The sequence below is a fragment of the Calliphora vicina genome, chromosome 1 (genome assembly GCF_958450345.1).
Source record: "Calliphora vicina chromosome 1, idCalVici1.1, whole genome shotgun sequence".
Classification (NCBI taxonomy): Eukaryota; Metazoa; Arthropoda; class Insecta; order Diptera; family Calliphoridae; genus Calliphora; species Calliphora vicina.
In genome coordinates, this window is record NC_088780.1 from 58,276,029 (window position 1) to 58,302,727 (window position 26,699).

Below are 26,699 nucleotides of genomic sequence, written 5' to 3' on the forward strand. Positions count from 1 at the left end.
TAAAAAACCCAAATCTGCTGTCAAAAATCGAATTCATGAGAATGATTGCCATGTGAGAAAAGAGAGCAATTTTGTGGGATATTTTTCATTTACATTATATATATGAATGTATATGAAATCCTTATCAAATTATTTATTTCAATTCATTTTAATCAAATGCAAATCTACACAACATAATTTCAATAATATAATAATGAATGAAATGTAAGTAATTTGTTTAAATCTAAAAATAAAATAAATATTCATAGAATAACATAGAGACGATACGTAATTGTAAAAAACCTAAGTCTGTTGGCAAAAACCTAACTCAAGCAACAATAAAATACAAGTTAGTCAATGTATTTTGTTGTATCAGATATATGATTTGTGTTCTTTTTGTTTGTCAAAACGGAATGTCTCGTTTCTATGTATGATTCTCCATGTAAGTAAATATGTTTAACATGTTAAAAACAACATCAAAATGAAATAAATAAATGCACAAGTTAAAAAAATGTACTTCAATTTTAAATATCTAACTACATATTATACAAATATGTAAATTTGAGATGCTCTTAAAATATAGATTGGCTTCGGATGGGTCTTATTTTGTTTATTAGTATGGTATTAATGGTACTTTTCTGTTTTCTTAAAAAATGTTCTTATTTAAATAATATTTTTTAAATATTTAAAATAAGTCTTATCTTTTAGAGCATCTGTTCTCAAATTAAGGTCCTTGGCCATATAGGGAACCGTATACAGAGTCCAGGTGCCCCGAAGTGCTCAGAAAACTATTAATTTTTATTAATTTGACAAAAAATAATTTTCTTAAGCCTCAACTATGACTTAGAAGAATATATTCTATTCTAGATATTTGGCCAAATAATTTACATCGAAATTCTATTTCTGCAGATAAAATAACTGATATATTTCAAGAAGAAGTAATTAAAATGAAATATAACTCGTGTGCTAAATTTGATTTTTATTCAGTTGTTGGCCCCGAAACATTGACTTTATTAATACAATTATTTATTATCTACATATTTATGTGAATCTAGCTTTTATGGACCTTTTCCAATCAAAACAAAGAATCGATAACGTATTGTCGATAAGAATGTCGCAATTATTAATTTATTATTTAATTTATAATAAATAATAAAACTAAATTTCAACTTATATAAACTAAAAGTTGAAATTAAAAAATCTAAAATACAAATTTCAGATGGGAAATCCAATTCAATATTGAGGAAATGGAAACTTATGATTCAGAAAAGCTAGTTAATATTGTGAAAAAGCTAATTGAAAATAAGAAATCGAAAATAATATTGAGAAACTACAAATTGAAATTTAGAATAGAAAATATTAATTTAAATTGTATTTTCTCAACATATTTTTTTTAATTATCTGAATTTAAATTTCGATTTCTTAATTTCAATTTGTTTGTTCTCAATATTGGTTTGCTTTTCTGAATTTCAATTTGTATTTTCCAAATTCCTCAATTTTTTCTTGAAATAATGTACATAGTTCAAAATGAATTTTGACTTTTTAATTTTTAAAAAGAATTATAAATTACACAGGGTAACAAAATCGAACAAATTTTAGAGGCTTTTTAAACCACTAAACAATTTTGATGGTTCCAGTAGTACAAATATGTCCAAATTTTAAATTCTATGAAAAAGTTTTTTTTAAATTTTTCTTTGTAAAATTGTTTAGACGTTTCTCCATATATTATTGAAATAAACTTAGAAAAGTTTGAATTTATATAACCTTTAATACTGTTACGAAATTGTACTTGAATTCAAATATAACAATTTTAATGGCTGATTTAATGCTTTCAAATAGCAGTGCTGTAATAGCAAACTGTAACATATCTGTGGGCATTATTAACATTGAATAAAAGCTTTCAGTTGACCATTGATCGTAAGTTGGCAACGCTGTTTGCTGCGACCTTATATTCGAATTCGAATATTCAGTTAAAGAACATTGTAGAAAGTACACCACAGATGGTGTATGTATTAGAAAGCTCTAGACAGTTAAAAGAGCAATCTAGAGTGCAGATGACATTGTTATAAATAGTGGCAGAGGATGCAGTCGTTAGTGAGTTAATCAGAGACGCTTTTCGAATAAACATCAACTGAGTGTCTTAAAGTGTGTTGTATTTTTCAAGTGAATTCGTGTACATTATAAAGTGTCTGTATTTCTACGAATTTATAAACGTGTATAAAAAACATTGAGTGACTATTTAATTCTGTGGTTGTTGTACATTTTAAATAAATAAAGAGTTGTTACCATTTTCAAACTACTAAACGGCTTTTATTTGTAATCAAAAGTATCCGGTTTATTTAAAGGAAATAAACCAACGTTTTGAAAATGTGTTTTAAACGGCTCAGTTGTTTCGGAGTAATATTAACAAATTGAAGCAAAAAATATATTTTTACGTGAAAATAACTCATTTTTATATTTTAAAAAACTCATGAAACATCGAAAAGGCTGAAATTGTTCAGGTTTATTGCTTTATCGCAAATGAGCAAATTCACTTAATTGTGAATAAATTCGAAAGGAATCAATCGATTTTTATCTTCGATATCACATTTTGTTGCTATTATATGCGGCTTTGCGTTAAAGCAATAAACCAGAGCAAGTTCTGCCGTTTTCGATTTTCCATGAGTTTATTAAAACACCATGACACAATAATATAAAGTACATTCAGTAGAAAATAAATTCTCAATTATACAATTCTTGCAACGTCAAACAAAAGAAAATATGAAAAAATATGAAAAAAATCAAAATCAAAGTTTTAAGTAAATATTGAAAACTCTCCCTAGTGATTCTACCTTCTACAATTATTGTATCATTATTATTCTAACAAGGTACAAAACATATATAACCAACTTATTAGCAGCTTTCTATGTTATAATAAAAAAGATTTAGCATGAACATTTTTGTTAACAACTATTTTCTATATTTTTGTGTAAAATATGTGTAAACTAGATTTTAGAAGTTTTTGCTCAATATATTATTGTTTTATACCTTGTAATATCTCTAGAAGATAAGAAATCCTAAAAAAGTTAAATTTTGTTACCCAATTTTTCAACATTCTCTCAATTTTCGTCGGCACGGGTTCTATTTATCCGATTTTAAGGGCATATCTAATGTACATTGTACAATATAATTAATTGCGTATTATATATGAATTAACAAAATCAGTTAGTCCTAATCTTGACGACGCCGACACAATTCTGTTAATGCCCTCCTCAGTTAGACATACGGAACATTCATTCTCCATCTGTCACCACACAAAACAATTAAAATAATTTTGCACTTCTTCTTTTCTAATCACACTAACAAAATTTATTTACTTATTTTAGCTTTTTTATTACGTAAATGAATTGGACAATTGTGTAAGACATCTCATCTCATCCGAAATGACCATAAAACGTATAAAAAGCGACATAATATGACAGCTAAAACCGTTTGCCAATGCGCAGATGAGAAACTTTACAAAAATAAATAACTCTTGGAAGAATTCGCGTATGAATGAAAGAAAGATATAAAAAAAAAGAAAGACGGACGGACGGACAATTTCAAATAGAATGGATTATAAATTTTAGTGACCACTAAGGTGTTATTATCAGTGACAGTTATGGCTTAAAGCCTCTAAGCCATACAATTCATACGAACAAATTATTTGAGACAACCCAAACTAAAATCAAGCCAAACAAAGCCAAGCCAAGCCACACCAGGCCAATGAAAGAAAATTGTTTTGAAAGTGCCCGTTCTTCGTATGTATCGCGTACTCGTTCATATCTTGATTGAAAATAAAAACACACTCACATACATTAAGATGTATTGAATTTATAACATACGAAAAGAATTCATAGTTTTACAAGTAATTTTACAACATTTTGATAGATAATGAATATAAAAATCACAAATAGTATAGAAAAGATTATGCACACATACTTAGATACATATGTATGTATTTATTCTAATAGAAACTAATCACTTAGAGTGGGTACTCTCATATTATTTGCGGAATAATTTAACAGCGGCTAAGAGTTGCCAGGCAACGAAATTTCAAGGATTTGAAAAGCATTAACTAACATAGGGGAGAAGGAACAAACTAATACAAAACAAGATCACGCGATCAGTTCAGAAGTGATGAGGACCGGATCTATATGAAGGCGACCTGACACTTTTTATACAGGTCATGGAACTTATGCAAACGGATCTGTCAGTGTCCTTCTGAGTAAAACAAACTTTTAAACTTTCGGTTAAACATTTACAAAGTTATAGTATTTATTAGAGTTCTAGCTTTAGGACTTTTTATAAGAGAAAAAATAAATAGTATAGTACAAACTACACGCAGAGAAAAAACATGGTTGTGGTAACCATAAACTAAGAGCAACATATTATGATCGGCAGGGCGGCATGAAAAACCCCCCACGAAATAATCCCCCAAAAATAAAATTAAATAACCCCCCACAAATTAGTACAGAGAGCAACAACAACGATTTTTGGGGAGTTATTTTATTTTTGGGGTATTATTTAAGTTTTTTAATTGGGGGGTTATTTCATTTGAAATAATACACCAAAAATTCATTATGAAATAAGTCCCCAATATAAATTTTGGGGGATAATTTCATTTTTTAATTTATAAAGAAAACGTAAATTAATCTGTAAATTATGTTCCGATATATTAACAACTTGTATTTACCATTCACAAAAAAAATGTGATGTCAGTGTTAAGAAAGTTATAAAGAATAAAAATTAATTTTGAAATTGAAATTGGGTTCAGAATGACTTTTTCGGTTCAGAACGTCAAAAAGTCGGTATACAATAGTACAAGTAAATAAGAGTACAGGAATAAAACTTGCAAGGCAAGAGTAAGTGTGCTAACAGCTGTAACTGCTTACTTGCCAAGAATTATGTTGAGCACAACCACAAGAACGGAAAAGAATTGTATAAGGAGTTAAAGGCTCTGAATATAATTAAGGACTAATGCGAAGATCTTGCAGGAATATTAAGAGGCGATACCTCTGCAATGAGCTTCATAAGATCTTCTTTTCATAATATTTGTGAAACTTAAGTTGTATGTTAGTAAGTTAAAAAATATTGTTCTATTTTTCTCTAACTTTCTAATGGTGTTTGAAAATACTTTCCGAGAAAGCAATTCAATTTATTTCCTCATATTTAAATAAATAAAAATTGGGAAGATTTTAATATTAAAAAAAGGTCTACTATTTCATAGGAAATATGTATATTTAGTCTGCTTTATATTTTTTAATAAGAGCTATAAGGTTTAATTTCAAACCAGTTTAGTTGAAATATTGCTTTGTAAATTACTGTAATGTAAAAAATAAAAAATCCCGCGATTTTTTATTTTTTACACAATTTTTTACACAAACATTACACTAATTCAAAATATATTTACAATTCAATATTTTAACAAATCTCGTTAAACCCAAATATATTTCGTATTCAAATACAGTTTTTATTGCATCCACAAATCTTAAAAGGGATTTCAACACAATATGAGTAAGCTAAAAGCATTGTTTTTATTCCGTGCAAACATCTCAAATTATGCAGTTAATGCGATATGAAGTTAATGGCAGATGCTATTTCAAATGTCTCCCAAAATTGCAACTGTCCATGTTTTTGGATTACAGTTCAGGAAACTATACAAGTACTAACAAAAATTATTATTTTGTCAAAAGAAAATACAAACATTTGGGGGATTTAAACGGTCTGCTATTGTTTTATTGTCATAACGTATGTAGTTTAAACAAATTGTTATTGTACTTCAAACAAAAAAAGTGTTATTTTATGATAAAACAATAAAAATAGTTCAAAAAGTCTTATAAGTTTAAAACTTTTTTGTTTGAAAAACAAGAAAAATTTGTTTAAACTATCGGATATTATGACAATATGACCCAATAGCAGACCGTTTGAAACCCCCAATTGTTTTTGATCACCTTCACTGTGTTTGGGGACTTATTTCATTTTAAAAATTGGGGTTCCAAATCATATGAAATAAGACCCCAATAATGGGGCATTATTTTATTTCTGTTTGGGGCATTATTTCATTTCGTTGGGGTCTAATTTCATTTTCAAAATTGGTTTTATTGCATATGAAATAAGGCCCGAAATTTTGGGGGGTTATTTCATTTTATGTTTGGGGGGTTATTTCATGCCGCCATTATGATCAGATTTATGCTTGTAGTCCAAAACATATTATGATCATTATTAGTATCATATTATTATTAACATTTATTTTTAGAAATACAAAATTTTATTTTAATAGGTTTTAGCTTTAAGATACTAAATTCCCAATTAAAATATTATTGATAAATTCACTGAAATTTATTGTTATTCGCTCTAGGAAAGTTAAAGATAATCTATATATATAAAAGAGTAACGTTACTGACTCACTGACTGACTGACTGATTCATCATCGCACAGCCCAAACGGCTGAAGCTAGAATCATGAAATTTTAACTGTGGGTTCCTCCCTCCCCAAAACGATCCGATAAGAATGGATTTTTGGAAATTCGAACGTTTAGGGGGTAAAAACGGGTAAATTCGGTAACCTTATATCTTAAAAACTAATAAAAATACAAAAAAACATAAAATTGCATGTTACTCTATTCAAAAAATAAGCTGACAGGTGTTTCGTACTTTTTCGAAATTCCAAACTTTTAGGGGAGAAAACGGGTAAAAACTGTATTTTGGTACTTTTTTGGCACCCTATGTATCTTTTAAACCAATAAACATAGAATCAAATTTTAAATCGTATTCTTTACTTATCAAAAAATAAAAAATATAAGTTTGGTACTTTTTGGAAATTCGAAACCTTAAGGGATAAAAACTGTGTTTATTTTTGGTACTTTTTCATAAAATATGTTTTTCTATAATTTGATATAGACATATATAGATATAGACATTTTATTATGAGCTCCCACCACGTTACAGAAATTTATTTGAATAAAATTGTACCACCTCAATGGGGATAAAAAAGGTACCAAAAAGGGTAAATCCGGGTAAACAGTTTGGTACTTTTTTTAAAACATATTTATTCTTGGGCACATTAACACAGATTTTAATATTTTCAGACATGCCTGTAGCATAAACAATTTTGGCAAAATGGAATATTTTTAAATTTTAAATTAATTCAGTTATCGACATTAAAGTTAGCTGATATGTATCTGAGTGAAGTTAGTGTTAGGAATAGGGGATAATATTTAGGTACCAAAATGTGTGAACTGAACTATAGGTACTTTTTTGTTCTTATAATGGTACTTTTTTGAAATTTCTATAACAATGGACTTAGAAACATGAAAATAAACATATATGGTCCTAAGTGAGTGAGAATTCTAGGGGGAGACTTTTTGGTACTTTTTCTTTATTCGATTGGTACTTTTTGTAATTTCTATAACAATGAACTTAGAAACATGAAATTAAGCATATATGGAACCGAGTGAGTGGGAAACCACAAGTGTGGGCTTTTTGGTACTTTTTCTATATTCTAATGGTACTTTTTTGAATTTTCTTTAACAGTGGACTTAGAGACATGAAATTAAGCATATATGGTCCTAAGTGAGTGAGAATTCTAGGGGGAGACTTTTTGGTACTTTTTCTTTATTCGAATGGTACTTTTTGTAATTTCTTCACCAATGAACCTACTCACCCGAGTGAGTGGGAAACCACAAGTGGGGGATTTTTGGTACTTTTTATATATTCTAATGGTACTTTTTTGAATTTCCTATAATAATTCCTATAATAATTTTTTAAAACCGATCGGTTTTAAAAAATTTAAAACCGATCGGTTTCGGTTTTGTGATAATTTATTAAATATTAAGTATTATAGAAACAAAATTAGTTGATAATATAGGAAATGATATACAAATCTAAAATTCAAACTTGACGGGTTATGGTTTAGTGAATGCGAATTTAAAAGTGATAATCAATGGTGCTATTTCCTTATTGCAATGGTACTTTTTGAATATTTTATAATAATAAACCTAAAAATTTAAAATTAGGAACACATTTTGCATTTTCTATAATAATGGACCCAGAAATATGAAATTAGACATTTACAATTAGATTCACAAAGTGAGACTTGATAGTACTATTTCTTTCTTCTAATTGGGGTGGCGAAGCGCACCGGGTCAGCTAGTATACAATAATACTATAGAGCGAATGGGAATTACAGACACTCAAAATTTACTTGTAAAAATAAAACACCTTAGACAAACAGCAACACTCACAAATGGTGGGAAAAAAGACTACTAAAAGTAAACATATTTTGTTTGAATCTTAAACATATTATGACTACGCATATATAAACTTAACATTTAATGGTTGTACATAATAATATTATGTTTACCTATTTATCATTATTTAGTTATCCGAAACCCATATTCATATTTATAATTGCGATGAAAATATAAACGTTTACAGTAACTCAAATATGGTTGAAATTAAATTAAAACAACAATTATATGTTTACGACAACAATATATTGTTACAAAGAACATAATATAGTTGTCGTAACCATGTTTTTTCTCTGCGTGTAGATATAAAAGCGAAGAAGAAAGAAAATACACTCTGAGTAGTATTTAATTCTATTGTTGTAAATTCTTATATTTAAAACATTTTTGTAATAAAACCGTTACTTTTTTTACACTTGCAAAAATATTGTTTATTAATTAGAAAAAAAACGGCATAGATTTTTGTGAATTAAAGCTAAACTTAAAGAATAAATTGTGTTAAGTGTTAATAAAAATCATTTGATCTTTAAAATATTAAGTGTGATATTATGTTTTACTTTTACAATGTGTAATAAGCGTAATCAATTTTGTTACATTTGCGGCTTATTCATTGACAAGAATCATCGATTAGTATTGATTTTAAACAAAGCAATGGAAAATATGATAAACAATTTCATCCATTCTCCGTCTTAACGGTTTGTTGACATCGTCAATTTTTCCATAAACCCGAGAATTGACAAACAAATGTCTTTGGTCATAGCTAGAAAACAGTATGTATTTCATTATGAATTTTTCATTGATTAGAAAAACAATGTTAATTTTTAACCGATTTTTTTTTTTTTTTTTTGTTTGTTTTTATTCATTAATTCAAAAAATTACAATTTTCATTAATATGGTCTCAGCGCCTCTAGGGCATTGTTGAGACAACGTTGGCTACAATATACAAATTATTAATGCTTCAAAAACTGATTTAAAAAATTTAAAAAGAGATAATATTACATTAGAAAATTTAATAATTTATACTATATTAAAAGCATTTCAATATTATTTAAATAAAAATCTTTAAGTTTTTTCTTAAACAACGATATTGACGAACAGTTTTTTATAGACTGAGGTAAATAATTGTATTCTAAACTCAATTCTTTGTTTTGTGATTTCTAGACGACATCTAGAAATCCATAAATTCAAGTTGTTTCTGGTCTGGTTGATAGAAAATCTGATTGTGTGATGTCCAATTCCATGTATTATTTTATAAATATAAGTATATTTAAACAAATAAAAGAAAGACACTGAATTGAAGATTATTGTTGTCGTAAATGAAGATCTGAAAAAAACTCGCAATAGTTGGAAAAGTAAAAAAAAATATCAAAAATGTTGATATTATTGGAAAAATCTCTACATATTTGTGTATATACTTGGAAAGATCTCGTTCGCACCTTTTTAATGTCGTTTGAAAATTTTAAATCGGGGAGAATCCAATCAAAACGTACAGAAAAGAGCACATATTACGGTTCCAAAGGGTTCCTCAAATCAATGACTTTTTCATCGGAAAGCCTTTCCTTTTCTAAAATATCGCGATTTGAAAATTGAAAATTTTTTTAAAATTGTCTAAAATTATAAACACATAATTGCCCATAACATTGTCCATTGTCCAGAAATCGCGATATTTTTATATCGGAATGAGTTTCCATTGAAAAGACACTGATATGAGAAACATATTGTATATATTATTTATGTAGTACATTTCATTCAAATCAGAGATGATAAATCCGACTGCTGTCCGCTTTCACATGGATCTTCTTATCGGCTAAATAATGACTGAGATTCAAATGTTTAAATTTGCGGGTCCTTTTTTATTGATATCAATGATTGCGACTAACGGAGGGTTAATAACACTAAGCTGTGTCCTCTTCAGTGAGGTGATCTGTACAAGTCAGAGAGAGGCGAAAAAGTTGACAAAATTTTGTCGTTAAGTAATTAATTAAATTTTACCGATTATTTTCGTTAAAAATAGTCGGTAGATAACGAAATTTGTCGGTAAGTTAACGATAATTGTTTAGGAGTTAGTTTTGTAACATAAATATTCGAAATAAGTTGTTCTTTGATAGTACGATTGGTCAACTATTTTTTGTTTGTTAGATACGGACTGATTTGAGTTTTAAATATAATAATTAACAGGCTATAATTATCTTTTAAAGATATATTTGGACATATATTATATTAATTTTAGAAAGTAGTATTCGAATTTTAACCCTTTGTCGACCGACGGTACTTGTAAGTACCATAACAATAATAAGCTTACAAAATGAAAACAAAACTTATTTTGACCCTTTTTGCACAAAATTACTTTGAAGTACACTATCATCTTTGCAATAATATATTTTTGTTTGCCTATTGGCAAACTCGCTTACCCAGAATAACGGTGAATTATTTCATGTTCCCATTGTGGTGTTTATTTATGTTGTAATGATAAAAAATACAGTTTCGTAAAATACCATAACATAGACTTGTTATAAAAGTTACAAAACTAATCAATATTGTACATATTAATAAATTTTAAACAGATATCTATGAGTTTTTTTCTTTTGGCTGATGATGACAACGGTACCAGGTCCCTTTCGGATCCTTGAAGGTCCCTTTCGGTACCTTGCAGGTCCTCCACAAAGTTAAAATTTTGTAAAAAACTTCTTGAAGTCCTTATTTTCAATATTTCATAAAAAAAAATAAAACCTTTTCAAAGAGTTTATTTGGGGCATAATATCCATATTTAACACATTTCTGGAGTGTATAATGTTTATCCTTATATTCAAATTTCCTAGTGAGCATTTTAAACCATATTTCGCGATGTGATATGAGAAACTTATATAAGACCGTATTCTAAGAAGGAAATTCATCGGAATTTGTCCTTACAACAACACATATCTAAATTCTGAATCAATGATCACTTATAGTGGCATAGACATATGGATTACTTGTTCTTTTGTTTTCAGTAGGTTTCGCGAACATATTTTGGTGAGCTGATGCTTGATTTTTATACATAAATGCGATTATTTATTCACACGACTACGAATTTTTATGATTTTTTAATTTTAAAAATACTGACATTTATATTTTTAACTACATTTGTCCTGAAAATGTATTACCGAGAGATATCGTTAACTTCAAATAGTGAATATAAAATTCGTTAAAGCACTAAAACACTAAAGTTTTGTATTGTAAATCATTTATAATAGTATTGTTATACTGAAGATTTCCTATAGAAAATATACTGTTATACAAAACATTTTCTATAGAAAATACTGTCATACACAAGATTTTTTACACAAAATACTGTTATCCGCAAGATTTCCAACAGAAAATACGCAAGATTTTGTTTGAAAGTGTCAAATGAGTCTCAGGAGTACCATGGTACATTTCAATATGAAATCATAAACAATTCGATCGTATCAACATAAACAATTCGATCGTATCAACTTTTCCATCCCAGTTTCATATCCAAAATTAACGAATTATTCCCGTGTCTCATTTTATGCTTTGCAGCCAATTTCAGTATTTTATTTAAAAAGATAAATTAACCTATTTCTATAGAATATCCGTACATGGTGTGTTAATATTTTTCATTCGTTCATTTTGCCATAATGTATAACAAGTTAACCGGTTGTATATTAAATTTTTATTCAATATGAAAAAATTATTTATAGTAATTTTTCTTAATGAAAAAGCAATTAAATGTGTAATTGAAGCAGAATAATGAAATAAATAATAGCAATAAATAACACAGAAAAAACTATATTTCAATTCAAATATTTATCACATATTGAACTGGTTTCAATTAGTTCATAATTGTGCTCAAAAACTAAATTTAATAATTTTGAGAATTGAATATACAATTTTCGTAATTGAAAACACAAAAAATAACTAAAATTGAGAAATAATCGATTTAAAGTTGCCGGAATTTTATTACAATAACTATGATGACTGCAGGAATCACAAGGACGTACTGATTGGCGCAATGAACAAACATTGCAGCGTTTTGAAGTTCTCTAAGCAATCCCCAAAAATGTGATGTTCGAATGGTAAAGTTATTCTGCCACCAGTTATTGAGCCACCTGAGCTACTTCTAAGTTACATTTCCGGCACCAATCCTATTTCCAAGCACTTTCTTCAAAATATCCAAAAGTGCAACTCAACTTTTAAAATTTTTTTTTTCCAAAATAATTCTATAAATAATATTTTTACAAATAAAAAATTGATTTTAATTAAGAATACAATTTTATCTATTGCTTGTATAACTTTGTCTTATAAAAAGATTGTCTGCATAACAGTTTCCTTTATAGAAAGGTTGGTGTATAAGACTTTTTATTTATGAAAATTTTGTGTATAATCGTATTTTCTATACCAATTTTCTTGTATAACTGTTTTTCTTATAAAGAGGTTTATGTATAATAATTTTTTCTATGGAAATTTTTTCGCATAAATGTTTTTCTATCAAAAAGGTTGTGTATAACACTTGTTTGGTGTTCTATCGGCCAATTTATATACACTGCATTACCATCTAGAAATATCTATATCTTCAAACTAGAATATTCGAATTCTAGAGCTTTCGATATTAATCATTTAGTGTTGCCATACTTACAAACAACTTTCAACTAAAAGCTTTTATTCAATGTTAATAATACCCACAGATATGTTACAGTTTGAGAGGCTCTGCTGTTTGAAAGATTTATGCAACTTTAAATCAGACGTTAAAATCGTTATATTTGAATTCAAGTACAATTTCGTAACAATACTTTCAGTTTTCCTTGGGATAGCGATGCTTCTCCTCTTATAAGTTTCTGATTAGAGGTAATCGTCATTTGACATTGATTTTGAGAAATGAGGACCAACAGTTATTGGAAAATCTAATCTGGTAACTCCCAACTGGAACAAAACAAAATTACTATTACTTACTATTCTTTTGACTTAGTTGGCAGGCCCGTTGACCACTTTTGTTTTAGACATTTGAATTTGCTGAAAAGTGGGCGCAAGTGTGTGTACGCTTTTAACTGCTGCCTGATGCTGGCTGCTGTTGCTGCTACCAATGCTGCTGCCAATTCTACTTAATGGCGGTTTGTGCAACATTTGGTAGCCTTAAGCTTCTTGTGATATCCTTGATCTTGCTTGTTATTTGTTATACAAATGTAATTTATAGATTCATTGATATTTAAGGCGTTCAAAGTGCTGGCAAACATAAATTATTTAAATTAACTACAAACACCAAAAAAAAAAAAAAACAACGACTACTTACAACAACCGAATAACAACGGAAAACTGGAACATTTCAGCCAAACAACAACCGTGTTGTGTTGTTGCACCATCAACATTATCGGGAAGCTCAGCATATTTATTGATTGATGCATTACGAAAAGATAAGGCCAGCAACAAGTAAAAAGAGTCAGATGGATTTATTTTCTTTTATTTTTCCTTTTGAAAATATATCCATGTATGTATGAATGTACTATAAAAAATCATGTTGGCTGAAAAATATTTTAAACTGTTTTTCATTTTATTGACCAATAATTTTCTATTTCACGTTTCTTCTAGTAGTTTTTTTTTATTTAAAAGAAATGAAAAATTTATTAAGAATCATTTTTTGTCTAACTGGCGGCAAGTATTTAAGGTGTCACTGAATTATTTGCAACAGCACTTTTTCTTCTTACATTTCTTCGCCGTCATGAAGTTGAAATTTAAATATAAATTTAACGGTTGTTTATTTTTATTTTGTATTACTGTGGCCCAGACAATATCTATTATAAATAAAAAAAAAATTAAGAAAAATATACGATTATTTTAAAATTTATGAGATGTTAACACGCATGTATTTAGCAATTGGTACCAGTTCATATTGGATTAACACAAACAAATGGGAGACAATTATAAGACGATCATCCGACACCACTAGTTATTTAGCCCTGGGAATAAAGTAAAGGGTTTAATACCACATGTACTTGAGGAAGTACTTGTACTTACAAAATTAAATTATGCCATTTATTAAGTTTCATTTTCATTGAAGTTTTGTGTAAGTTTAGTATATATTTTTGAATATGGATGTACTCAATTTAACATGATTTTCATACATAATCCATATTATGCAATACGTATTGCATAATAATTGAAATAAAATTATAATAAAAAAAAAAACTTTATTTAAATGCTTTAAAAAACATTAATTTAAATCAAACTATTTATTACATTATACAATTTATATGATATAAAAGTCAGTCGCGATATCTTCCTGATGCTGGGCTTTAAGCTTTAATCTATATATATGTAAATGAATGAATGCCAGTTTATTTATTTGTTTGTTTGTGACTTATAGCCCTTTCCGTCCCAAGAAATTTCGACATTTGCAGATTTCAGTTCACTTTTCGAAAACATTTTTATACTCGTACACTCAAATACAAAGTAAATCGCACAAAAACATATCAATATTGAGAAATTTAAAATAGTAAGAAATAACCGTACACTAATTATAAATGTTAAATTTACCTACACATTTGTGTAGGCGGGGACTGAACATTTACATTTGCGTAAACCACTGAACCCATCCTATTAAAATGCTTACTGTATGTTCCGCTATATCTGGATAGTTATTGTGGAACTAACTGGTGAAAGCCACAAAATCTCGTGGAATTGGAAATTTTTACATGGTATGGTTCGGCACCCATTTATTTTCAAATATCTTGAGAACTATCACTGTGAAAGTCTTCAATCTTTATACGAATCAATTTCTTATTACTGTACGGAGTTTAGTTAAAAATAGGCGGAATTGGATTAGTAGACGTTGCACCTCCTATAAAAAGCAAATAGTAATTTCGAATATCTGGATGTTATAAATTTAAATTCGAAATTGGAAAATGTAAGAAGTTGGCCTCAAATAAAACAAATACAATAGATTCCTCATGATATTTTAATAGTTTTAGCAAATTTTCGAACATAAACTGGAATTTTCGAAATTAAATTCGAATTTCGAACATGAGATTATTTAGACAATTTTTGAACAACAGATTTTTGAATTTAATTTCGAATTATTGAACATAATAGCATTGTCATCAAGTGTACGACGCATGACTGCCAAATATCAGTCTATTCGGGCTACTGGTTCAAAATTCCGTTGCATATGGGCAATTCCATATCATCGTACGTAACATTTCGAATCGTTTGAAGCGTTAAGTTTTCTTTTAATTTCTTACACTAAACGATATATTTTTCCTTACAATCCGTCATATTTAAATAAAAATAATCTTTGGATGATTTTATAATAAATAAAATTTTATATCGTACGTGACATATTTTTCTCTTATAATACATCAACATATATTCTGTAAATATATTGTTTTATTAAACAATTTTATAATAGCAGATTGGGAGCTTAGTTTTAACCGCAATTTTAGCCTAAAACATTCGAATTAAATTTAAAAATTAAATAGTTTAAACTATTATTTTTGGCAAAAAAAATGTTGTAATAAGATCTAAATACTTACACATATTAATATTTTAGTGTTTAGATCGAACTTATAGTTTTAATATTTTATTAATAGAAAATTTAAAGGTCAAGATTTCTAATAATATTGAAAAAACAAACGAGAAAATAACAGTATATCTATATATCAAATATATCAAAAATAAATCTTAAAATTTAAGTTTATTAATTAATGATCACAAAAATATAAATTAGACTTTCACCATTTTATTTCAGTAATTGTTTCCCAAAAATTAAATAAATTAATTTCGGTATTTGGAAACATTAAAATGAAGACATTTTTTAAGTATTTCAATGGTGCAATATTTTCATAATGCAGAAAATCACTTTTGAGAAAAATCGTTTAAAACAGAAAATCTTCAAGATGACAATAAATTGTCAAATCTGGCAATATGTCTTACAAAGCTGGTTCCGATGTTTTTGCAATTTTACAATATATTTTTCATTGACTTTCTTCCTTCCTTTACCAATGTCATTTGCAAGTTTCTGCAGATGTTTTAATTTCTTGTACTATGGTTCTTCCTTTCTGGTCCAAAGAAATGTAGATTGGAAACTCTGAGGCTTTTAGCCTCATGTGAAGTATTTTTGTTTCTATATGGCGTCGCCAAGTAAGTTGTCTACCTTAATTTAAAAGATTTTCCAATATCTCCTGTTAAACGATTGACCGGTTCAATGGTTCCCTGTTGGTTTTCAAATACAACTGAAATATTTCCAATGTTATAAACATAAGCATTTAATATTCCTGCAGACCTTTAAGAAAACAACCACCTGAAATTTCATAAGCAAAATCACTATTTCGCACGTCATAATATGTCAACTAAAGAAATTGAAAATAATTTATTACTCTTAATTTTTTTTATTTGAATACAATTTAATTAAAATAATTTATTAAATTAATTAAGAAAGTGTTAACTTCAATTAACATTTTATTTGCAGTAATTTAAAACCGTTTATTTCATACTAAATATTACATTCTTAAATCATCAAACATTAATCACTCGACTGGGTCAGTCTGCTATGAAGCAGCTTCACAAACACAGATTCCGACTTTTTTTTCAAACGAGCAAAACTAATTTGCATGATCGAGCAATTAAAATAAAGACTGTTTTCTATTGAGAATAAATTCATATTCATACATATTTCTAGAAATGAAATATTTATTTAACATTTTAATTGATTATTCAAAATGTCTTTATGTCGCCAAAAGAAATGTTTCTTACGTTCTTTGCATAACTCATGGTTGTATGGCAAACAATGAAAACAGTGGGTGGAGTTCAAAGTAGGAAAGCCAATACATAATGTATAGGAAAATTGCAAAGAAATTAATAAATAAATTTCCCTTTCTTTAGCTAACATTAACCCCCATATTTTGTAAAACACTTTACTTCCATACAATATTTTCTTCAAACACAAACAATTTATATGGAAATTTTAAATACATGCTTATATTTTTGCCCATCGACTGTATGTCTTCCACACTCAGGAAAAAACCATTAATGCGATAAAAGTAATTAATCAATTTGTTTAACTGTTAAACTGAATTGTGTATTTTAAAAACACATTGAATATTACAATAATTTCATGTTTTTTAATTGTTTTACAACACCAAGCCAATAAGACTTAAATGAAATTGATTTAAATATAGTTAATTGTTGTTCAGTATTTAGTATTTTTCTCCAGAGGGTTCCAAGTGTGGCAACGACTAAATCGAACGATTGCCATACGACATGCGATTTAAATTTCATGTCACAAATATATTTTAGTTTGAAAACAGCATTTCAATGCTCGTGTCTGAAACTCCTTCCATTTAGAACTGCTGACAACAAACATGACAGTTACTTCGGTTACATAAAACCGCAATAAAAAAAAATAAAATAAAACAAACGGAGCGCGGAGATATGAACATTATATTTATTAATACTTCAGTAAGTATTTAGTTGGCATAAATTAAATTAAAAACGTTGTTGTTTTATTAAGACTTAACGATATTTAATACATGTACGATATCAAAAATGTGATCACTTTTAGTCGCCATAAACGAATGCATAAAACTGTATTACAGTTTTTAATATATTATTGTCTGGCGTCCGCCTGATATATTATTATTTTAGAACTATACATGTTTCAGTACTAACAACTTATATAAACTATACAACTATATTTTAATTTATTATCTGTTATTTATAACCTTTCATATATTGCCTCTACGTAGGATAAGATAGGTTTGGTAAGGTTATAAGGGTAATAGTGGTTTAATTTAGAACCGTCCTCCATAGCGACCAAAATGGTGCATTATGATTATTCCATTAGCTCCATATTATTCTGCTCTAAAATTCTATAATATTCACTATGTTTTTCTTGGCTCTCCAATTTGATATCTTCCTCTATCATATTATAGAGTTTAATCCTCTATCGGGTTCTGAAATAAATAGGACCCAACTATATTAAATAGTGATATATGTCATCGACAGCCATCCTACATCATCTGCTAAAGACTAAATTCATTAAATTCTGTAGATTTATGTTTCCAACATGGGAGGATCCACGTGAAAGCGGACATCAGTCGGATTTACCATTTCCGATTTTAATCAAAATTACCACATACATAATATATCCAATATGTTCCTCATATCAGTGACTTTTTCAATGGAAACTCATTCCGATGTAAAAATATCGCGATTTGAAAATTTAAAAATTTGTTAAAATTGTCTAAAATTATATACACATAATTGTCCATAACTTTGAAACTACTCAAAGACCAGCATAATTTTTGATTCCAAAGATATTGTCCTTAAAATGGTGTGAATAAAATTGTTTACTTCCAAAAGGTCAATTTTCGGAGTCTATATTTCAATGTAAAAAATATCAAAGATCGCGGTGTTAAAACTCTCTACTATATTAGTGCAAAAAAAAATTCGATGGAGATTCGTTGGAGAAGTCATTGATTTTAGAAACCCTTTGGAACCGTAATATGTGTGGTATATTTCATTAATATCGAAGATGACAAATAGCAGTTTTCTGTCCGTTTTGATATGGATTCTCCCACATGGACTCCTGCCTTTGAGGTTGCAAGCCTAAGGATAGGAGATGGTAAATATCAGATTCTTCATTTTCGTGTGAGAAACTTGTTTCTTTTTAAGATCGTTTGGTTAATGCTTTTATATCAGTGTATATTCAATATTCAAACAATTTTTTTTGTTTTTTAACATAAATGAAGACAAACTAACTTATCGATAATCTCTCGCCGTTTAATGCTGAATTTCACCCGTCTTTTGTATAAATACAATTTAACCCTCTAACCAGCAAGAGTGTTTCAATGAATGACTTGGAATTATTTATTAGATTTTTTATACAAATCGATAATTTCGAATCGTTTATACAATCTGTTGAAATTTCATATGTGTGCCAAGTACCGATTTTATAGCAAAACATTTTATGCTTGTATTTCAGATGACTGTCACAGAATTCCATTCCGATCGAAAGTGGAATTAATTCCGTATTTTGCTTCTTCAGAAAAAGTAAATCGAAAATTTCTTTCCGAATGAAACCACTTTCAATTGATATGTCTCTGTGTTTTTCTAAAATGTTTCATCAATTTCTGTACTAAAAACTTTACTTTTGTTTTAATATAAAAAACGATGTCAAATTTGTTAACGAAACGACAAACGTTACCACCTGGTTATACCTGATAAATTTTTATCATGATAAAATGGTTGCCAAGATAAAAAATTATCAGGTATAGTCTCCATTTATTTGTATTATTGCTTCGTTATGACAAAATTGTTGGAGCTTTTGCTTAGACAACTTTGTCTTGATAACAAATGTCATTTATTGTTTTGATGAATATTTGTCAAGTATAATTAACAAAATTTTGTATGGAAAATAATCTAGTTTTAAACCCTTTTCCCAGTATTCTTCATACAAATTGCTTACTTTTCCAAATGTTTCGTTTTATAAAATGAGACCCTAAAATCACAAAAAAGAATTATTAGCCCTTAAATACCTGAAATTGAAATACATATAATAATGCTAAAATAATTTTGGTTCTAGTATGTTTTTGGGCTGATAAGCACGAATTTGAAGTCTATTTGCTAAAAAAATGCTCCTGGAAAGCACCAGGAGCAGAAAGAGAAAGACCGTCTATAGACAGTGCAAAAATTATAAAAGAGTTGTTATATTTAATTTCAAAAATTATCAATTTTATTTAAAATTATTGCTTTTTTTTTCATCATTTATTTATTGTATCTTCATTATTTAATGAACTAACAATAAGTGGTTCAAATCTTATATCTAATATTATTATTTAATTAGTCCAGCCAGTGCCGGACGAAAAAATTTTGTGTTCAAAATTATTGCTTTAAACAGAATAAAAAACTTAATTTAAATAGCCTATATGTTATATTAAGCTTTGATATGGTATTCTTTAAAGCTATTCTTTACACTTAGTTCAAAACGTATGTGTATCCGATTTTTTACAATATTTACACGATTTTGTGGATGGTTCTTGCTTTGCATTCATTTCGTTTAAACTGGAACTACTAGCTACTGCTATAATTGCACTATATTCTGGCATAATTTCATCGCATCTTCATCAGTATCTTTGAAATCAACATCATTTTTAATTCACTACATCAAATCGGCTATTTTCAATCACTCAATGATAAAAGCTTAATTTTTAAGAGAATATTTCTAACTTATTAGTAAAGAAGACTAAACAGAATAGTTAAATTTTGTTCAACTAAATGAATAAGACAGTCTACAGACGGTGTTTCCAAAAACCACAATTTGGTGGCACTTGTTCAGTCACAAATAAAATTAGTAAACAAATATGAAAGTACATTTCAAATATTTACCAAAAAATTCCCGAGTCAATAGAGCAAATTAAAACAATATTTTTTTTAAATTTGAATTTTCACAGAAATCAGAAATATTTTTTTTTTTTTACTCTTTTCACTAAAATTTAGAATGAACCTGTTATTTTTGCCAAACTTATTTATTGAGCCCGTTCAAACTGGTACCGGTTGATAGGTATTTTTATACTGAATAAAAATTCTTTAGTTGTTATTGTGTAAAAAATCCGATTTTACAATAAATTGCATTTTTTGAAGACTTTCTATAGACGGTCTTAGGTCATTATACATATAGAATAGAATTATTAAATATTTTTAGAATTAATAAATTTCACGGAATCTAAAGAACCTAAAACGAAACGAAACATTGTGTTCTGTTCTTTGGAAATATTTATCCAATAATAAAGTACGAATCTTATTGCGTAGATAGAACTTTGCTTAACCTTAATGTGTACAATCCTCTATAATGTTTTCATAATATTGCCTCTTAATATGCCTCATCCTCATAGGTCTCATTGTGATAATCTGAAAATAAACAAGTTAGAATGCTATAGGAACTTTACAAAACACCAAAAGAGAAGATATCAAGAATATGTCTTCAATACTGTTAGCCATTTTGAAAACTTTGACAAATCCTAAATTTATTTCGGCATGTATCGTGGAAGTAAATCTCTTAATGTAAGTCAAGTGGTGAGCTCAAGCTAAATTAACAATAAATACTGGTGTAGGGTATAAAAAAATAATAAGGCTTAATCTCAGTCTTTAACTCTGATAGTTACTAGTTGTAATTAAATAATAATATTGAATTGAATTGAAAAACATTAATTTCCTATGTAAATTTAGTGTGAAAAGAACAACAGAAAAATAGTAATAATAAGCCAACAGACAATATCATTTTTCAAAAAGTATAAACAAAATTGTTAACAAAACAACAATTTGTTGATAAAAACAAAATCTTTCTTACACGATTTATCATTAAGGAAACGCCACCAACATCAAAGCGTTGATATTTAATAAAATATATATAAATAAATCTGAAAAGAAGCAATCAAGAAATAAAAAACAACAATAAGATATTAAAATAAAGAATCTACAATCAGACTCTAAATTCGTATGGAAATTGTTAGTATAGCTCTGTTGGATTAATTACGAACTTTGACTTTATTGTCTAAAGAATTGAATGAAACTGAGTTTACAGAAATCAACAATGTGCCGACCACAAACTTTATTTTTATTATTACTATTTTTTTATAATTATTATTGATAATATTTCAATTAATCGTTCGAACTGAAATACTTAAAAGTGTAGTTCATTATATTATATGGTAAAACATTATTAAATCTAACTATGGAGATAAATACGAATTTAATTTCTTAAAAAGTTAATTTAAAAATGACTGAAATCACATGTCCTGCCTGTTATATGAGTAGGTCAATATTAATAAAAAAGTAATAATTCGATCAGTTTTACATGATACACTTCCTTTTGAAATTGTTGATACCAGTGAAGGCAACTAATCCATTCTCTGTCTAGTCGATTTATAGTTGCTCAAAGCTAGGTTCCTAATATCCGGGAATATAGCCGGAAATTTTTGAATACTAAATTATCAATATGTGAGTACTTTTTTTATTTATTGGCAATGAAATATTTTTCTGGGGGGTGGGTGCCGATTAAGGTTGCCAGCCTGGCTGGATTGTCCAGCTTTTTTGATGCCTGTCCAGTTTCAAGCTAAAATTTCATTTGTCCAGCTAAATTGAAATTTTCGACAATTATATCTATATTATATATTACATCAAATTTAATTACTACTAATTAGTACACGGTAATAACTTATATATTTTTTGAAGAAAGGAAAAAAATTAATACCAAAAAGTTATATACATATGTGACTTGGAATTTCTGATAATGATGTCAATGAAGAAGAATGTAAAAGTTAAGGATTATCAGAAGCATTTTTATATTTTATGCAAGAAATTTCAATTTCATTTATGCAGAAATTTCATACAACTACACTGAGGGAAAAACGATGTTGCAAAATCGACAACGGTTGGTGTCATTTTGACACCATACGGTGTCACTTTTTTTTGACACCGTACGTTTACAATTTGTAAACAAACGGGTACGAATCGACAACGCAATGTTGTTAAATTATTCGCTACGCATTTCTACGTGAGTTGCTTTTTATAAGTGTGTTTTAATTTTATTTACATTAAAAAATTTTAAATATTTTAATAAATAATAAAGGCTAATAGTGATACAAATAAATGGTTTAAAAACCAAAATATAAAAGAAAGTGTAATTGTGTTTGATTGCGAATTTGTGTTGATGCAGATGAAGATCCAGGCAGTGAAGTCTGTGAAGATCCAGGCAGAGAAGACCACCGAATCCAGTGACGACATACAACTCCAAATGGACACTTATAGTTTTTATATTTATTTTATATTTAAGTATTTATGTATAAGTATTGTATAAAAAAAATGTAAAAAATAAAGAAATTGTTATATACACTTGGCCGCATAAGTTTGCGTACAAGAACGAAAATTTAAAGTATACTCTAATTTTATATATAAAAATAAACGCTACACATTTGAAATTTTTTATATAAAACTCTTAAATATTTAAGAACACAACTGCATTGTAGAATGCACATTTAAGAATCAACAAAACTTATAAGAATTCAATTCATAAAAAAATTCAATTCCGCATGTAGGCAAAAGTTTGCTTACATAAAAAAAATAAAATATTACTGATTTTTATAAATTAAACTGTATTTTAATAATTAGTTGGATAACCCCGACGACCAATAACATCATGAAGGCGTTTTATCATTGATGAAAATAAATAATATTTCTCTATTCCTCAGTTAATACTGTTTGAAGCATTTCCTTTAAGGTATTTATAGACGGCAATACTGAGTATTAATATTTGTCAGAAACTCAAGTATCATAATACAATTTCATCGTCTATACAAAATTTGTATTAGATTTTCAAAAAATACAAATGATTTTTTTGATTTACGGTCGGTATTGAAAATTTGTTTAAAACAATTCAAAAACTTTTTATTTTCATATGTATCGGGTATGTATTTATAAAAACAAATAAGGCAAACAAAAGTGACAAGAAAATATAAAATAAAAATAAAATTTTCAGAAAAATATCAATCAACAAATAAATACAATAATTGTAATACTATCGTGTAAACAATAAATGTTTTTTCGAAACGATTTTTTGAAATACCGAATGATTTCAATAATATTTTAAATTTGAAAAGTGTTAATACTCAGTATTGCCGTCTATAAATACCTTTAATGTTATTACATGGTTTCGTATTTTTCACTCCAGCAAATCCCATAAATGTTCTATGGGATTTAGGTCTGGTGACTGCAGACCATAGATGGGGGTAGTGCACTAATTTTGCAGTTTGCACTAATACTTAGTGGTAGTACAAAATTAGTGCAATCATTTTGTTCATATTTAGTGCTGAGTTGAAAATTAGCAGCCTCATTAAACATTAGTGATAGTGAGTTAAAAAATTTTGCACTCAAAATTAAATTAGTTGATTTAAAAAAATGCAATCATCAGTTTATTGCAACTTTTTTGTATGCACTAATTTGAGTGCAACTTCAAATTGTGCACTAAATTTTTAAGTTCAAAATGGTTTAAGTTTATTACTGTACACTAATTTAAAACTTAAGACTAATATTTCATTAAAAATAACAAAAATTATTTAAAATTTTTATTTTTCGAATTTGGATTCAACAATTTCATGACTACTCATTTTTGAAAATTTAGTGATAGTATGTTTAATGCAGCCTTTTTTTGATTGCAGCTTAAAATTTTGGACTAATTAATTGTAGTGCAGATTTTTGCACTAACTCTTCGTTTAGTGATAGTTAAAAAAATGATCACTATCACTAATTATTTTTAGTGCTAGTTAAGAAATAGTTAAGAAATAAGCTCACTAAAGCTGATAAAAAATAGTGCAAACTAAATTTTTTGCAATTTTAGTGAGTGATAGTGCAATGCTGATTTCAATTAACATTTAGTGCACTACCCCCAACTATGCTGCGGACTAGTTTTCAATTGTTTTTGTTTTATTAAACAACTACCAAAGCCTTGTGTTGTGTGTAGTATGATTTGGAACGTTGTATTGCAGGAATATATAATCATCTTCAATGCCCAATTTGCTAACACTTTCGGTAAGATTTTTCATTAGAATGTCTAAATAGACCTTATGATCCATTGTCGATGGAATAAATTCTAAATTTCCCACGCCTTCACTATTCATGTACCCCCGTACCATCACTGCACCACCACCACGCTTAACTGTTGGTTTTACATTTTTGGAACTAAGCAATGTATAAGGCTTTCTCCAAACAAACTGACGGTCTTTTATGCCAAAGATGCAGTACTTCCATTCATCCGTGAACAGAACATTTTTCCAGAACTCTGGAAGCATTTTTATGTGTTCTTTAGTGAAAGCAATTCGTTTCTGTCTATTAACTATCAAAACTGGAGGCTTTTTCCGTGCTACATGGCTTCTATAGTTGGCTATTTTCAAAATTCTGAGCACAGTGTCTTTGGACACATGTTTATTAAATTGTGAATTTAAGTTTTCAGCCATTTTCGATACAGTAAATTTGGTGTTTTCCTTCACAGATTGCATTATAACCCTTTTTTCGCGTTCAGTTAATTTTGGTGGACGACTAGAACGAGGCTTTGAGACAAAAATTCCAGTATTTTTAACATTGTTTATCACTCTCTGGATGGAGGATTGAGTACGTTCAACTACTTGATCGATTTCGCTCAAAGTTTTCCCTTATTTCCGTAAATGTATAATAATTTTACGTTCAGCTACATTAATTAATTTTCTGTTTGCCATTTCTTGAAATTATTCCAATTTGAAACAAAAAATTTTCGAAAATCACTTTTATGATGAGTTTGAAACAAAAACAGCAGTATTGTAGTATCACATAATAACAAAAACAGTTACAAATTACCTTTAATTTTTATGTACGCATACTTTTGCATACACGAAAAGTTAGCATACCATTGTTTTTAAGCTGTCAATTATTACCAAACTTTGCAAATGCAAAAAGAAAATACCTATCGTAATTTCTAAATGTTTATCTATACATAAAAACCAATTTCAAATGATTACCGCTGTTACTTACGACTAAAATAGCCTGTTAAAATATATAAAGTAGTTTGTACGCAAACTTATGCGGCCAAGTATATATTAATTACCAAAAAAATAGAAAGGAAAAATTGTCAGGTGTCAAATCGTACACGAACGGTATCAAGTCGACAACATATGGTATCAAATTGACAACAGTTTGGTGTCAAATCGTACACAAACGGTGTCAACGGTCTGTTATAAAATCGTACACGAACGTTGTCAAATCGACAACGGATGGTGTCAATTCGGCAACGGAATGGTGCCATTTCTTCGTTGTCAAATTGACACCGTTCGTGTACAATTTGTACACATACGGGGTTGATACACTATTGACACCGAATGGTGTCAAATTGTACACGGATGTGTTCATTTTTTCGCTGAAAAAATATTTTACGACATTATGACAATACGACCTAATAGCAGACCGTTTGAAGCCCCCATATATATATTTTACATTTAAATTTTTCTAACCCCCATTAACACGAAGTCTGGTTATGCATTAACTAATAGTTAAACTGACAGTTTTCATACAAAACTATTTTAAACCGGCAGTATAACTGTTAGTTAAGACATAACCAGGCTTCGTGTTAATGGGGGGTAATTAATTTTTCGAAATAGTAATTGTGGCTAAAACAAAGTGATCGAGAAAAACTAAAAGTGTTTCCGTACTCTATGGACTCCAACAAAACATAATTGCTACATTCAATTTTGATTTATAAGAGATGTCGTTATCGAAAGATTTTGTAACTTCACATACACAGCTACCGCTCCTGAAAGTCATTTTCCAACAGTTCTAGGAGACTGTCCTGAACTAGTGATATTACCTGTCATTTAGGGTGACCTACTTGCTGCAAAACTTAAGAAAATTTCAAATGAAATTGAGAATTTCCATTTTAAGTTGA

The 26,699-nt window shown here is 28.2% G+C and overlaps 1 protein-coding gene across 1 annotated transcript in view; it reads left to right on the forward strand.

Moving 5' to 3' along the window:
• LOC135962753 (saccharopine dehydrogenase-like oxidoreductase) overlaps nucleotides 1-26,699 on the forward strand; it is a 485,871-nt gene that overhangs the window by 310,095 nt on the left and 149,077 nt on the right. The gene's annotated exons all lie outside the window — the stretch shown is intronic.